This window comes from Cuculus canorus, chromosome Z, assembly GCF_017976375.1.
Source record: "Cuculus canorus isolate bCucCan1 chromosome Z, bCucCan1.pri, whole genome shotgun sequence".
NCBI lineage: Eukaryota > Metazoa > Chordata > Aves > Cuculiformes > Cuculidae > Cuculus > Cuculus canorus.
In genome coordinates, this window is record NC_071441.1 from 6,856,822 (window position 1) to 6,874,277 (window position 17,456).

A 17,456-nucleotide genomic window follows, 5' to 3' on the forward strand; every position below is an offset into this window, starting at 1 on the left:
CCTATCACATGCTTAAAAATAAGCATGCGTGCAAATCTCTACAGGGTCATGACCCAGTTTTGTATGGCTCCAGTTCAGAAGAGGCCAACCTCCTTGACCTTGCAAGCCAAAACCCTCTTGTCATTGAGAGCTGCAAGATGCCTAGCTTACCCCTCTGAGAGCTCATGTGTACACACCCCACCCAGCTCCTTTGACGGCTGCTAGTGTGGACTGAACAGTTGATATTTGTGAGTGAAAATGGCCTTTTACTAATCTGCACATCAGTGAACCTTAAACATCTGCATGTTCAAGACAGTAAGCCTCAAACAGTGCACCCTTTGCCGAAAGAAATAGTCATGCATTCATCTCGTACTCATTCTTCTCATAAGGGAAGATCACGTTCATGACCACCTGAGGAACCTGAGCGTATATAAGTCTATGGGACCTGACAAGATACACTCCAGAGTCCTGACGGAATTGGCTGATGTGGTTGCCAAGCCACTCTCCGTGATATTCGAAAAGTCATGGCAATCAGGAGAAGTTCCTGGTGACTGGAAGGAGGGTAGCATTGTGCTCATTTTTAAAAAGGGTAGAAAAGACTACCGTGAGAACTACCGACCTGTCAGCCTCACCTCTGTGCTTGGGAAGACCATGGAACAGATCCTCCTAGGAGCTATGCTAAAGCACATGGAGGACAGGGAGGTGATTAATGGCAGCCAGCACGGCTTCACTGGGGCAAGTCCTGCCTGCCTGACTTTGCGGCTTTCTATGATGAGCTGACCACATAAATGGACACAGGAAAAGCAATAGATATGATCTATCTGTACATCTCTAAAGTCTTTGACACAGGCCCCCCAATATCCTACTCTCTGGATTGGAGAGATATGGCTTTCATGACTGGACTGTTCGGTGGATAAGAAACTGGTTGGGTGGCCATATTCAGAGAGTAGTGGTTAATGGCTTGATGTCCATATGGAGATCTGTGACAAGTGGTGTCCCGGAGGGGTCCGTACTGGGACCGGTGCTGTTTAATGTCTTCATCAATGATAAAGACATTGGGATCGAGTGCACCCTCAGCAAGTTTGCAGCAAGTTTGCAAGTTTGACACCAAGCTGAGTGATGCAGTTGCCACACCGGAAGGATGGGATGTATCCACAGGGGTGGATGACAAGCTGGAGAAGTGGGCCTGTGTGAACCTCATGGGTTTCAACAAAGCCAAATGCAAGTCCTGCACCTGGATCAGGGCAATATGCATTTTCAATACAGAATGGGGAATGAAGTGATTGAGAGCAGCCCTGTAGAGAAGGCCTTAGTGTGCTCATTGATGAAAAGCTCGACATGAGCCAGCAATGCATCCTCGCAGCCCAGAAGGCCAACTGTGTCCTGGCCTGCATCAAAAGAAGCGTGGCCAGCACATCCAGGAAGGTGATTCTGCCCCTCTACTTTGCTCTTGTGAGACCCCACCTGGCCTGTTGTGTCCAGTTCTGTAATCCTTAACATAGGAAGGAGATAGAATTGTTCAAGCGAGTCCAGAGGAGGTCTGTGAAGATGATCAGAGAACTTGAGCACCTCTGCTATGAGGACAGGCTGAGAGAGTTGTTCTGCCTGGAGAAGAGAAAGCTGCAGGGAGACCTTATAGCGACCTTCCAGTACCAGAAGAGGTTATACAAGAATGCTTGGGAGGGCCTTTTTAGAAGGTGATGTAGTGATAGGGCTATGGGGAATGGCCTTAAATTGGAGCGGAAAGATTTAGATTAGACATTAGGAAGAAATTCTTCATGTTGAGGGTGGTGAGACACTGGAACAGGTCTCCCAGGGAAGTTGTGGATGTCCTATCCCTGGAGGTGTTCAAGACCAGGCTGGACGGGCCTTGGGCAGCCTGATCTAGTGGGAGGTGTCCCTGCCCATGGCAGGGAGTTGGCACTGGATAATCTTTAAGGTCTCTTCCAACCCAAACTGTTCTATGATTCAGTATTCATAGTGTCTGCTATCTGCTAATCAGCCTTGAAGTAAACCGGAAGCGTAGTAATTGCATGGGTCTGGATGAAGCTGAGCAGCTGCTTAACCTGAGACTCCACAAGGCACCTCTGCCCCATATTTGGAATGGTTCCTGCTTCTTCCCATATCACCACAATAATTTTCTCTATGCTGCTTTTTCAGATGGGACCAAAGGATTTTTAGTGAAAAAAAATCAGACCTTTGTAACTTCTAGTTCTACTTAGGCAATTGACCATCCATTTTCCTAAATTAAGTGTCATTTACATACTTTTTACATTGTGTACTTAAGTATTTTGTTTCTTGGAAGCTTATATATTTCTAGAATGAGGATGTCAGTTCTTTCAGACCACATGGCTATTTTGGCATTTAAAAGTTACTTCTTATTGTACTGACAGGAATCCAGTGACAGAGAAAAGAACAGGTACTAAAAAAGCAGTTCCCCCTTTCCCCGTTCTTTTTAAAGACATGACTTCAGTGCTGGAAAATAAAGTTTTACTTATATTAGTCATGTTAATATATCCAGGAGCAACAACTTTAGACTGTAGGTATTTTTACTGAGCGAGAAGTCGAGTCCAAATGCCAAACCAGGACTCCCAAAGTGTGAACTTCCAAAGTGGAATGAGGTTCAAAGTAAAAGAACTATACAATGGCAAGACATTAGATAAAGCAGCTGGGTATGCTTTTAGTTGTTTGTCTTAATCAGTTGAACAGTGACAAAGAAGTAGATTACTGGTTAATAAACAAAACCACACACAGAAATAAAAAGTAAATTATCATTGTATTCATACATACATGTACACTTACATAGGTATTGGAAATGAAATACTTATAATATTTGATCATAGATATCATACATATATTTTCAACCAGAAAGACAGTAGTCAGCTCTATTTTAAATGTCTCTTAAAACAGTAACAAATTGGTATCAGTGGAATTTTATATTGAGGCAGACATACATCAGGCATCAGTTTCACATCTTCCATGTTGATCTTGTTTTTCTCCAGTTTTTCTCCATTTTTTGAACAGCCATTGAACAGAGTAAACACAATATAAGTGAAAATGGATGAAAAAATGGACCGATTTGTTAAAAGTCAGGTAAAAAAATCTTTAGAAGTATGTACTTAAAATATATAGACCCAGATTATGTTCATTTATATTGATTTAGATCCAGAGTATGGAAAAACAGTGGTATTACTTTGGATTTGCTTATGCAGCTTAGAACAGAATCTGGCACATAAAATTTATCAAGCTGTATTTTGTATCAGATGGCAATGTATATTCCTATAGACAAGTACTTCGTGGTTCATAAATACAATAGATATTGTAAAAAGTTGTGCAAATATAGCAGTTCATATTTTTAACTACTCATAGTATTATACTATCTGTTGTAACATTGAAGTCACTTAAGTAGCTAGCTTTAAGTATGCATGTATTTTAGAGCTCTTTTTTTATTTACTATTATGGTAGAGCTCATTCAAGATACAATGAAATAGCTGGTAAAGGCTGTGCTGAAGGATATACCAGCAAGGAAGGGTAAGCTGCTTTGGAAATGATCTCACTTTATGAATAAAGTCTGCAAACTCTCAATCCGGAGAGCATGCAGTTTTTCAGAACCAAGAGAGAAAAGCAAAAGTTCTGTGACTGCCAGGCTGACCCCACTCTCTGTGCCTCAGCCAGCAATTATATACTGAAGAATATAAAGAGCCTTTCAGACTGCAGTGCCCTGCTGCCTCACCTGTACGAGTCATTGAGAGCAAGGACCTTGGCTTTTCCCACTGCTACCCTCACTGGCAGGTTGCACTCAAGGCTCTGTGTTTAATCCACAAGTGCCTCCGTGGAGGTGGTCAGAGGTGCTTCTCAGAGGTGCTCCCTGCAGCCACCTGGGTGGCTTTCTACAGCCCAGTCTTCATCTCTGCTGCTCCCCACAGTTACTTACGCCAAGAGCAAAGCAAATGGGAAGAATAAAATGAGCTTAAGGAAGAGGTAGGAAGGAAGGATGGAAACTGAGAAAAGGGGAGGAAGAAATATGAAGAGAGGAAGGGGATGGAAACTCATTATTAAGAATACAAAAATATAATAATGTATTAAAATAATTAATAATAACAATAACAACAGTCCTGACTCTATTGTAAAAATGGGGTGAAACTCAGACAAATAGTCTCCTTTCATTTCACCATTGCTTCAGAAGCTATGCTGATGGGTATCTGAAACAGAGCAACAGACAAAGAAATTGTTTGCTTACACACCTGCATTGTTCTGTTTTTGAAACCTTTAAAACTGTTCTACAAAATTATGAATGTCACTTAGCTTCACAGTAGACTTTCTAATTTACGGTCCATGCTATGAAAATTGTCATTTTCATAACCAATTCTTGCTATTTCTTCATATTCCACGGACAAATAATAAAATTCACTTGTAGATAAAGAGATAATACTAGTCATAATCTTTCATACTGACTCCAGATCCCAGTGAACGTGGAAACACCTGTTTGTATAAATTCTCATACAAAATCCACACCTGACTTCTGTGGATCTTTTTCCCTCCAAGTCTGTGTAGAAAAATCATATAATTTGACCCCAAAATACAGGACAAAGTTGTCTGACTACATCTTGAAAAATGTTCCTTATTTAAGTAGCCACATTGGCAACTGGAAACAGTTAAACATGTAAATAGTTTCATAGTCTCATCTTTTCTAATTTTACACTATTATCACTAGATTGTTGATACTTTAATTGAGCGAAGTGAAATACAGCTCCACACATAGTATATCTATTGGTCCACTGCAGTCTTTCCAAATATAACCCAAGAAGCAGCTGGCATGGATATACCACCATCACCTCAGGCTCTTATCACTCAGATATAAACAGTAAAAATGCAGTACAAATAACTCTAATTTCAGATACTTTTATGTGTGCATAGAGAGTAAATATGATTTTCTATTTCAGAATCAAATGGTATAACAATTTGTGCACTTTTTTGAGTTTATTTTTTTAAGCGTAGATCATACAAAGAGCACAATATCAAGAAGCCAAAAACAAGCTGTGTAACAGTCTCTTCTAAATTCATTGTCAGTGTCTTTATATTAGGAAACACTTGTTTCTACTGAAACCCGAGACTGGACAATTTCTTAGTCTCCATACTTTTAAGCAAAAACTTGTGCACAGGATACGGGACTCAGACAGCAGAGGGTAAACAAAACAAAACAATAGTAAGGAGCTAACATAGGTTTTGTTGCTTCCCCCTCCCCACCTCAATCCTGTTTTTGTGGAAGTTTTGTGTTCTACAAGATGGGAACAGTGGCAAATGTAAGGAAACCTGACTAGACTCAGCTTCATCTTCTTTTGACCGGGCAGCCGGTGCATTACCGCAATGTTAGAACTGCAATTGGGAGACAGATGAAAAGTCATTCCTTGGACCTGAGCAACACTGTGGCAAAAATTTGCCGATGTAATAAGGGCGTCATTGCAGACAGAAAGCAGCTCTAGGGTTGCACTTCCTGTGTTTTCAACTCCTGTTTTGGTTTTTTTTCCAGTCATAAAGCAATCAAAAAGTCCCACAAATATTACAGAGCATTGGGATGCGCTCTGTCATGTCTGTCACTTCCTGTTGGGAACAAAAATAAGAAGATGGAAAACTGTCCTCTGAAATAGGAAAGTGTTAAAAATTCTTTGAAAAAGTCAAAGCAAAGAATAAGAAAACCAAACCAAACCAAACGAGACTTTTAGGATATTTTCAGGAGCAGGAGAAGAGGCTTACAGTTCTCCTCAGAAGTGCTGGCAAGGCAATGTACACTTTTCTCAGCAGACATGAACTAGAGCCGCTAATGGGACTGCTACTATAATAATCAAAGCTCTCATACATTCGTATCCATAAAGAAATACCTACAAGATGGTGTACTAATGGAAAAAACTGTTGTGAAAGAATATTTAGTAGAAGGAAATACTTGCTTAAACTATTACACCACATCTTAAGACTTGAAAAGTACCTTAATTAAAACTTCTGTGATGATTTTGCTGCTATTATTTTTAACAGTTCTATTCTTGATTGTACATAGTTTTGTCAGGGCAGTCAAGTTACAGAATTTGTTCTGAAGTATGGATCATATTTGCAAACAGTTCTAGTGAAAGAGGGGAAATAAAGGGAAAGGGCTTAGAAAATGCCCAATATGAAATGCTTTGAGAAACATTTTTTTTTCAAACAGGCATTTTTAATGCCAAACTGCCAACAGTAATTGAAACAGGTAGAATAGAAACATAAGAAAGTAATGAAATAGAAGATTTCATTTTGAAGGAACAAAGCAGTTTGTTTAACCTGGGACTGTTTTTTGTTTGTTTTGGTTTAGTTCTTTCTTTCATGTAACATCAGTTTGGGCTGAACTGAAAACATTTTTCTTTTCCTGATTAGACAAGTGGCCTGAGAAAACATTTATTCCTTTAATTACTGTTTTCTTAGTCTTCTTGATGAAAACATAAAATACTTAGTGCTTGTCTTTTCTGTGGAATAAGAGTATCTCCCAAGGCACCAGCATCAGGTCTGGACCCAGGAGAGGGACTGCTGCAGCACCAGGGAGACCTGCCGGAGTTACGGTAACCTGTTCAATGTCAGGAAATACTGTCTTGGAGGCAGCATCACAGTTGCGGGCAATGCTGCTTCCTGACCTATTACTATGTCAAAAGAGCAGTATATTTTTATGCCTGGATCTCCTGGCTTGGGTAGGAGTCAGCTTGTACTTGTACGCACAGTCTTCTTGGGTCTAGCTCATGTGTCTCTTTAGTGCATGCTACAGGTACAGTTTTATGACTCGCCTCGGGATATTAGCCTCTAGGTATTTACCTTGTGTCTTTGGAGAAAGCCAGTTAATTGGATTTGGTGTCCTGAAGTTTAATTCCAATTTAGTTTATCTTGCAGAGGCCACCCTTAAAGAGAGCAGAACAGTTTGTATTGCACATGAACCGGGAGATTGGTCAAAGGCTCTGCCTGGATCTGTGGTCACCTCAGCCTCTTGGTTTATGTGAAGGCTAGAAAATCTCCTGCAAATTCTTCTATCCTTGCTTAGATTTTAACTGAGATTAGCTGGTCAGATGATTCAGAGCATAACCTTTTCTTCTGTGAAACAAGCCCAGAAGGAGATATTAAAAGCTCTTAGTATCATTCTGTTGCCACTACAGTCAATCCCAACTTTTCAAGATATGTCTTCATTGCATGCAGCTATATAACCCGTCTCCAAGAGACGATGCAGGATCACGTATTTGTTGACACAGTGCTCTGCTTCACTAATCAAGCCAACTTCAACAGAAGGCCAGGACAGCAGCATTGCTGCAAATAGTGATAATGCAGCTGCAGAGCACTGTTTTTGTTATCAAAGCTTGTTGCCTGTGGGTAAGTTGCAATTTTATCATCCCATGTACTGTGCTACTTTACACATCCATTACCTGACTATTGCCGTATGTGAATGGGTTGAGAGGAGGTTGTGCTACAATCTTGTTCCTGTGCCTGGAGCTGCAACACCACTAATGCATCTGGTCTTCTCTCTTTAGAGAACATTTACCCAGTACATGAGTCTTATCTCATTACCTCCATGTTTGTTGGCCTCTGTCTTTCCTCAGAAAAGGAAAATAAGAAGCCTCTTTCTGACAAATGTTCTATAATCGGAGTGCTTATTATTAATATTAAAGCACATAAGGGTGGAGGACCATTCATCATATATACATTTACATGCAGAACTTCTTAACAGAAAGTAGGTCAATGGTCACTTTGCCAAATGAATTGGAATCAATTGTTTAGCTTCAGGCAAGGCTACTAAAATGTTATAATCTGGTTTTAGTTTGATGCCTGGCACTGCATCTCCATGATGGGCTCTGGTGTTGGTGGCAGATCCGTAGTGCTGCACACAACTGTAACGCTTTGCAGAAGAGAAAGCAGCTGACTCCTGGAAGACCCAGCAAACACCTGCACACACAACTACATGCACTTGTGTACAGCCAAAGCTGAGAAACACAGGACAGTTTATGCCTTCTGTTTCCCTTCGTAGGTGTATGGGGTAGAATCTGTAAGGAACTACTGTGATTAGAAAAATTCATTAGGAAAATAGGAACTTAAAATGGAATTTGAATATACCAGTAAAGAAGCCGAAGACGTGAATATAGATTGTATATCTGCAGACAGATACATTAAACACATGAAAGAAAATGAGAAAATTCACATACATTTCACAGGTGTCCTGAATTCTCAACACTCAGCTGTGGTTTTGAAAAGAAAAATAGGTAAAATCGCTATGGTTTAATAATAAAAAATTGTCATTGAAATTTTTTTTCTTTGTCATAACAGCTCTTAGTAAATTGTTAGCAAGAGAATTATCAAATCTTTATTATCTCAGAGAACAGCATGTCACAAAATACTTTATATTAATACTGGGAGACTTTTAGTAATTTATACATTTAAGTAAAATGATATATAAAAGTCTTATAATGGAAGCGTATGTATTTTTCAAGAAGTCTGGATCTGATAATTGAATAAGACAATAATCTGGAGCTAGATATAAGGAAAATTTTCCTTTCAGCAGAAAAGAGGAGAGGAAGAGAGAGAATGATGCTATTGATTTTTTAATTTTGTAATTTTCTTCTTTTTAAAAAAAACCCATAAAACTTTTACTTACTTCCTATAGGAGTTTAATACAGAGATGATGATATTCATCAAGAATAACCAAGGCCATGCTGAAGGATGATCAAACCTCCTGTTGCATGGGGTTAAATACCAATATTTTCTCATGCTCCGGAGGTAGAAGCTATCACACCCCGGAGTGCTGAGAAACAGACAAAATCCCAGAGCATATCTAAAATGTAAATAAAGTAGCAGTGTCTTGTTCTGTCCCTACATTGTAGACAGTCTCGGTTAGGCTGCTGGGTCCCATACAATGGAGTAGTGATGGGAACAGAAACTCTCACTGACTCCCATCCTGTTGCAGGGAGGTTCCAGCTCCCCCAGCCTTTCCTGTGCCGCTCCAGCCTTGGTGGGATGTACTCTGATACACATGATTTTTTTTCTAAGAGTCGTACACAACTCAAACCCAAAGGCTGATCGCCTCCTCCACTAACATTTTCTGCAGTCTTAACAACTAACACTGAGGAAACAGAGAGATCTGCAACAAAGGCAATTCCAAGCTGAGTACACGCCGTGTGCAGCTCTCACCCTTGTTTCACCACGCACTCTGGGTATTTCTGAAGCACAGCAAAGAGCAGACTTATATCTGCTGTGAATTATTTATCTCTTTAATGTCTAGACATATATTTTTTGAGGAAGAAGGGAATTGTCCATCAGGAAATGCTCCTTAGTCTTACATTTTAATAATTATCAGCATTTCTTTCAGTTATTTCTTTTACCTCAGCTTTTTACTTTCATTTCTCGTCAGCCCCTTTTTGATGTTAAGTTCACTCATAAAACATTATTCGTTTACATGGTATATCAAGATTGTATTAAAAAATGACAAGTTTTCCAAGTATTGCCATTGGGAAGTCATTGTGTGATGGTCCAGACGATTTCAGTGTGATTTTCCCTACACAAAAAAAGTAAAAAAATTTGGGCATTCTGCCATTTTAATAACTGCTGTTAATTTAATTCCATGACAGGAAAACTGTCCAAGTACATAGGGAAAAAGAAATACCATTTACTAATAAATTACTGGTAGAAGTGAGGAACAAAGTTGGCTGAAAACAGTTTTTATGATCAAGTCAAGAACTAACTGTGACATTTACTGGTGATTGTGTCAAGTCAAACTGGTCTGTGCCGCAGCGTGGCCTTGTATTTGGGGTAAATTAATTTCCCTCCAGAAATCAGAATGATAAAAATAGAGAAAAATCTTTATCGGTGCAGCTATGCTACCAAGTTGATAAAGTTTGTTTCAGCTTATGAGAACACAATGGCTGATCCTTATATTACATGTATCCAATGCAAGATATCTGTGTTTTTCCATATATATCAAAGGCTGTCATAAGAAATAAAGTTATGAAACAAAAACTTGTGAAAAAAAGTCTATATAAATGGCTAAGTCCCCATGGGAAGAAAAGTCAAGAATGAAAGACTGTAATATGTGAAAGGAGTTGGAATGAAATGCAGCCACACACAGAAAGGATTTGGAAGTTGCTGGAGAATATACGTTGCTTCTATCAGAAGATTTTGGTTTATTAGTAAAAGTCTGGGTAAAATTTCAGGATTTAAGAGAATACCAATAAAGTGAAGACTGACATTAACCAGACCATGCTATAAATACCACACAAAGAGACCAAACAGGTCCACTACTGAGAGACATGCTTGATGTTCTGCTTCACTGCTAGCCTGTAACAATAGGAAGAAACCTGTTGTCTCTGTTAGAATTAGTTCAGTTAAACAAACTGATCGAAACGCTATTATTTAGGCCTGGCAGCATCTGCTTACTGTTGTTCCTGTTTATGCATGATCAGCTGATGCAGCTTAGAGTCTGCTGCAGTGCGCCTGTAGCTCATATACATTTTAAACTGTGCCATTTGGCATATACGAGTCACTGTGTGTTGCTTTACATAAATTCCTCCTCTTTTTGTCCTCATCAACTGTTAAGCATTGCTCAGGATGCTGAGTTGCTTCTTTAAAGAGGATGTTTTCAGAAATTCACTTCTACGAAGGTGAATTTGCTTATATCTCTGTGACACTGGGAGCGATTACATTCTAGATATTTAACTGCAAATGTAAACCTGAGTTCAGATTACAGCATAAAATCGATACTAAAAATGAAAATAATTTTCTTCTCAATAATATTAGGAAGGCATGCTTTTTCTGAACGGCTGACACAAAGGTATAGGATCAAAATTCTCTAAGAATATATTAGTTTTATAAGGAGATTGAATTTCACTCTGATGAAGAATATATCTATTGTTAATAAGTTTGCATTGTTTTAATGAACAAGACAGGTTAAATTTCTGAAAGCTTTCTCCTCCAGGCATCAAAATACTCAAGCAAGTACAGATGCTTCAGTTAGCAGTTGGTTTATATTTTACTACCATAGTAGTAATATTCAAGTCTAGGGAATAACACAGCTAATGTTGATTGTGTTTGCTATACTATTTAGGTGAAGCCATTCAGGCTTTTCAGAATTATGACCTATAATATTTTACTAATACAAACTTAGTGCTTGCTGGTAATTGTGAGATAATAATTCGCTAAACAGCTAGAAAAGAGCTCAGCTCAGGCTCCGCACAGACATATGTCAGAAACAGATTATACAGAAAGAGGCAGAGAAAATTAAATTTTAGCCCCCTCTCCTCATACATAAACTCAAAAGGCTATCCAAAGCAAGCAAACATATCCCTGGCTGAGAGAAAGGATAGACCTCAGTACTGAAAACTGGATTAGAGGGTTGGTTTCATAGGGACAGCAGGGAACAGAAAGCAAACTTCCTATTACCAGCTGACTCTCCCTGGAAGCCTGATCTTTTAATCCAATGCAGAAAAAGCTTCTGCTGAAGTCAGCAGGGCTGGACCCTTTAACGCTTCTGAAGAGTTCGCAATTCATACTAAATGAGTAACTGAATAATTGAAAATTAATACCCACACTTAGACTGTTCTCTCTATTATAAAAGAGAGAAAATGTGAGAACAAATTCAATGAGAACCTTATTTCTTCCAAATTATGCTAAGAAATGGAAATCTGTCTTCTTAACTCTAACATCTATTTATAAGTTTAGTAGCAGGGAATTGCAATAAATGTCATATTATTATGCAGAATGTATTTCTACACTTAAAGTAAATTTAGGGCACAAGAATCAGGACTTAGACACTAGAAGATTTTATGAATAAAGACTACTGAATCAGGTTCTAAACTGTAAAAACTGACACAAAATAAAAACATCTTCCAGGGAAGTTTTCAGATTGGTATAGGGAAGATTCACGAACTGAGGAACTCTATAAGTTACCTGGTAGAACATCATATGTCAATTCTGAGATTAGCAAAAATAACCTTTATGGTGCCACAGGTACTTTGTGATTTCTTTACAGTCATAACAGTGTCTAATAAAAAAGATATATCAACCTACATTTTTTTTTGAGGTGGGGGAACTTGCTGAATGCCAGACTTGGTGCTATGGAGTCTGAAAGTAGGACAGAAAATGTAGGTTTTCTTTTTAAATTAGAGATAATCTGTAGTCTTCAGCTGACAATATGTTCCATTTAACATTGAATTTGTATCAACATGCTGTTCAGTAGCACTAGTTATTCAGAATACATTTTTGAGTGTGATTAGGGTATTAACATTCTGAACGTGACATTTAGTTGTATTTAAATTCATTAAAATAAAATTAAAAGGCCAGACAGTTGGAATATCAAATCAAGAAAATTTAATAGCTTGATTCTGTTTATTTGCATTCTCCTCCAAGTACTGAGTAAGATGATTGCATGCCTCTGAGGATTTTTCGAATAGGAGTGTTGGTACATTTAATTCAGAATATAAAATATAATTGTAAATTAGAATACCCCACAGAACTATATTACAGCACTATGAATGATTAGAAAGAAGAGATCTCAAAGATGTTTACAAAGGATTCTAGCTTATTACATCAGTTAAGGTATAGGAAAGAGGGTTCAGCCAGTGTTCTCGTGTAAATATATCCTGTACCTGCAGAATGTATTACAGGTTGCTTTATTCCAGCTCAGTACCAAAACACACAAACATTTCTGCCTTTTTTTTCTGGACTGAAACAAGCTCTGCCAGAACAAGGCCAAATTCTTATCATGATAATGCCTGTGAGCTTAAAGCAATGAGGTCTTGGTCTATGTTTAATTAAAGCTGCATTATAGTACTTAGACATCTGTTACATTTGCACATTGTGGGTCAGAGGCTCAGCTTGAGCTTCTGAGATCTGTATGGCCACTGTTGGGCCTTTTTTTTTTTCCTCATTACTTTTTATAGGTAAACTACTGTTTCCACGTCCGAGGACCTTTCCCTTGTCCGGTAAAGGAGCATGATCTGGTCCTTAGTTCTTGCTTTTTTGAGATATGCTGAGAAACGTTTCAAAATCCCTTAAGAATTTTATCGAAATGCACTGTGCAAACTATAGTGGGGTTGGACAAAAACTTCATCTTTAAGTTTGACTCAGAATTATAACCTTATTATCTAAGCATTGCAGTTACCTCCATCACTGTATTGTTTTTAATTAAGCACTTGCAAACAGAGTTTTTCCTGTATTCACATCATTTTTTGCTATTTTTATCTTTTTTTTTCCTACCATAAATTCTGGCACTTTCCTCCATCCCCTCCTTCCCCATGCAAAATAAACTTAGGCAACAAAATCAGCCCTCTTTTTTTTGTGAGCCTTTAGTTGCAATCAGTGAGACTAATGTCATGACTAAAGATTTAAATACACACTAAGTTAACAAATGACTATGACAGTTTAAGATTGTCCTCTTCCCCTTCTTAAATTACTTTTATCGCAACTCTATTGACAGAGTAGAGGATCTGAGTGCTCTGCAGCCACCTCATAGAAAAGTTATGCAGTTTGTAGGGGAAAATTTTGCTTTGGATCATCCATTTGGGGAAGAGCGGCTGGAAGGCTGCCTGGCAGAGAAGGACCTGGTGGTGTTGGTCGACAGCAACTGAACAGGAGCCATCAGAGTGCCCAGGTGGCCAAGAAGGCCAATGGCATCTTGCTTGTATCAGTAACAGGGTGACCAGCAGGAACAGGGAGGTGATTCTGCCCCTGTACTCGGCATTGGTGAGGCCACACCTCAAATCCTGTGTTCAGTTCTGGGCCCCTCACTCCAAGAAAGACATTGAGATCTTGGAGTGTGTCCAGAGAAGAGCAACGAAGCTGGTGAAGGGGCTGGAGAACAAGTCTTATGAAGACCTGCTGAGGGAACTGGAGTTTAGCCTGGAGAAGAGGAGGCTGAGGGGAGACCTTATCGCTCAATACAACTACCTAAAAAGAGGTTGCAGAGAGGTGAGTATTGGTCTCTTCTCCTAAAGGATAGGCAGTGGGGCAAGAGGGAATGGCCTCAAGCTGCGTCAGGGGAAGTTTAGATTGGACATTAGGAAAAATTTCTTCACAGAAAGGGTTCTCAAGCACTGGCAGAGGCTGCCCAGGGAGGTGGTTGAGTCACCATCCCTGGAGTTTAAAAGAGGGGTAGATGAGGTGCCTGGGGACAGGATTTAGTAGTAGACGGGTATGGTTGGAGTTGATGATCCCTAAGGTCTTTTTCCAACCTGATGATTCTATGATTATAAGAAAGTCTGCTGTTGTATGTGGAATGTATTGTTAGATTAACTCCTTTCTCAGAAATTTATAAATCTCTTTCATTCCTTTCTGAATTTCCACTAAATGGATGACTGCCATGAGCAGCTGCTCGCATCTAACAAAGGTCTAAGGGACAATGTAACTCTTATCCTTCCACCATCCACAAAAGGGCTGGCCAAAAGCTTGCCACCACCCCAGCAACAGAAGGGGTGGAGGAGCGTAAGACCTTAGGTAGCTCTTTGGAACCAGATAATTGTCGGAGGGTACAGGTGTGCAAAAGCTCAAGTTATTCATCGTCTGGGTCCAAAATTATATCCTCATCACTGACATTGTGTCATGTTGTGTCTTAGTCAGGAACAGTAACTATTTCGTTGTGCAAGTCATTTTATAAAAAGATATGTATATACGTATACGTATATGTATATATGTATATATGTATATATGTATATATGTATATATGTATATATGTATATATGTACATATGTAAATGGCACGGTGTAAACACAATGCTTTTATGAAAAAAGAGGTCAGTTATCATCAGATCCTTAATTTTGCTGTTTGTTGCCCTGTTCAAGTTTATATCTGGTTTGTCTGATCCAAAAATTTGGTGGAAGATAGACCTTTTAAAATAAAATTTGTCAGTGAAACTACTTTTCCAATTTGTAGCTATTGTTAGCACTTATATGAGCTTCAACTGATCAGGTGGTGTGTTTCGATACTTGTGTTCTTATTGACCCTTAAAAAAAAAAAAAGATAATTTTCCATTCCCTTTCCAAGCAAGGCTTTATGTATGGTAAAGTATTCTTCAAAATAACAATGAAGAAACACCTGTGCACATAAATAACTTTATTCTATAAGCAATTTAAACAGTAATGATTTGGGTTAGAGCTTTGATCTGTAGGACAATCAAACTATACCATGACAGAACAGTTAGGGATACCCTTAAATAGCTTTTTCCCATGATTTTTAGGAAAATAATGTATTCTGGCTCAGAGAAGACAAAATCTGAAGGTTTCATAGTGTCACAGCTGGTATTCTAGAATGATGTAAAAGCAAAGATATATAACCTAATCAGTTTACTGAAGTGCAAGTGTATTTCTTTCAAAGTAAATAGCTTCTGCAAAATATTATTTATATAGTTCTTGCAAATTTGTTTGAAGTGTTGCTTAGACAATCTTATTATGTATAAAGATAAAAAATTCCATCAAAAAATTATGCAAAAGAAAATGGACACACCAGCTGGATAAATCTATCATACATTGGCAAAAAGCAACAAGCACTTTTAATTAGCTGAGTGAATGTAGTTTGCTGAATGCTGAAAGCACAGACTCACTCATATTAAAATGTGCCTAATTTTCTGTGAAAAAGTCCCATCTGAACAGCCCTGACCATAGTCAATCATACTAAAAGCCACTGGTGCTTAATTTGATTTACCAATATAAAATGCAAATGAGGTGATTAAGTGGAGTGGCAGACATAGTAGGGCCTCTTTCAAACCATCAAGATAAATGCAAGCAGACAGCAAACTGGCTGTGCAAAGAAAATTTTAGCATATTCGTTTGATTAGTGCTACAAAAATTTAATTAGGTTGGCTAATTACTTGACAAATTGCTCTACACTAGAGAAAAGGCAGAGCATGTTTTATTCCTGCAAAAACCCTGTGTATATTTTAGCCCAAATGCTATCTGCCAATTTGCAAAAGCATTATTAAATGAATGAAAGATGGTACAACAGTCTCCAACAATGGCAAATTGTATAATGCACATAATTAGACAAGGCACACACCACTATATCCATATGTCCACAATCCCTAATGTCTAAAAATATTTAACACAATATATCTAGGAAAATACTGTCAAAACAGATTATTACAAGGCTGTCAGTTCTTCATAAGAAGCAATATAGAGAAAATACTCATTAGTGGGAAACACAGCTCATCCAAAGCAGAGCCTCTTCACCCAAATGAACTCTATCAAATGTGGTAACAGGCATGCAGTTTATCTGTACCTTGCTAAAAGGAAATAACATACACAGTTAAGGGCTATATCTTTGTGTCTATTTACTGCAAAGCAATGCCAGGAACATTAGTTATCTGGGAAAGGGAAAAATTTTGGATGAATTTCACATTTTACAATTTTATCGGTGTGAATAGGCCACATAAGAAGAACATCAGTACTTTAGTGTAGAACATATTTCGCTTCTTGTTTGTCTACTTGCATGCACATGCCATGAAAGCTGCCAATTTTTATTCAGGAGATTGCATTTGCTTTTGTTGGCATTCAGTCTACCTAATCAGCCTCTACTGACTCAAACATCATGATAATATAAATAGATACCCACTTTATCTACTCAAGTGGAAAAAATAAGTATCATATTATATAAACATAATGCATTGCAATTGGCAATTAGATACTGCATTTAACTCAGGCTAAAACAATATCTTAGGAAAGCAAGGGATATGTGAGATCTCTTTTAACAATCATCATACATGAGCATGGAGGCATAAAATATTATTTCTTGCAATTAACAATTCTGAACTTCTGTTCTTCTATGCCAATATATTTTTAAATGAACAGCCTTGGTGAGATGTCAAAAAGCTTAAATCAAATAAAATTTCCTGTCACTTCAGCATAATTATTACTGTGTATGATCAGGTTTGTTTCTAACGTGTTGTATGTTAAAATAAATTTCTGTTCCCTAGCAGTTTGTCTAAATAATTGCTTAGCTCCCATTAAATAAGACTCCACACAGATTTTCTAATGATTTTTAAAGGAAAGTAACCAAACATTTTATGTCATACCTGGTGAATCTTTGTTTATATTCTGATACTTCAAAATTCCTGATTTTCAGGGGATGATGCTCGTTACTGCACTTACAAAACTTGTGACAAAAATTGAGAGACCTGAAATCCCTTTTCACTTAAAAAAAATATCTTGTTTATAGTAGAATAATCCAGGAAGATGATAATGATATTTGTTAGGTCTCAAAACCAGTCAGATGAGGATAGACAAAAATGCAGTCAGCTGTGCTGCTACAGTCCTTTTCCACAAAAGCACAGGAAAAGCAATGCATGAGAGTAGAACTCCAACAGCAAAGCAACTAGCTCTGACATGCCCTAACGTTCAGTGGAATCGTCTGCATTGGGGTAGATGTTAATTTTACCTGCATACTAAGTGAAAGATGCTACTAATTGTTCATCTAAGACCGAGATTCTTAAAAGTAGTAAA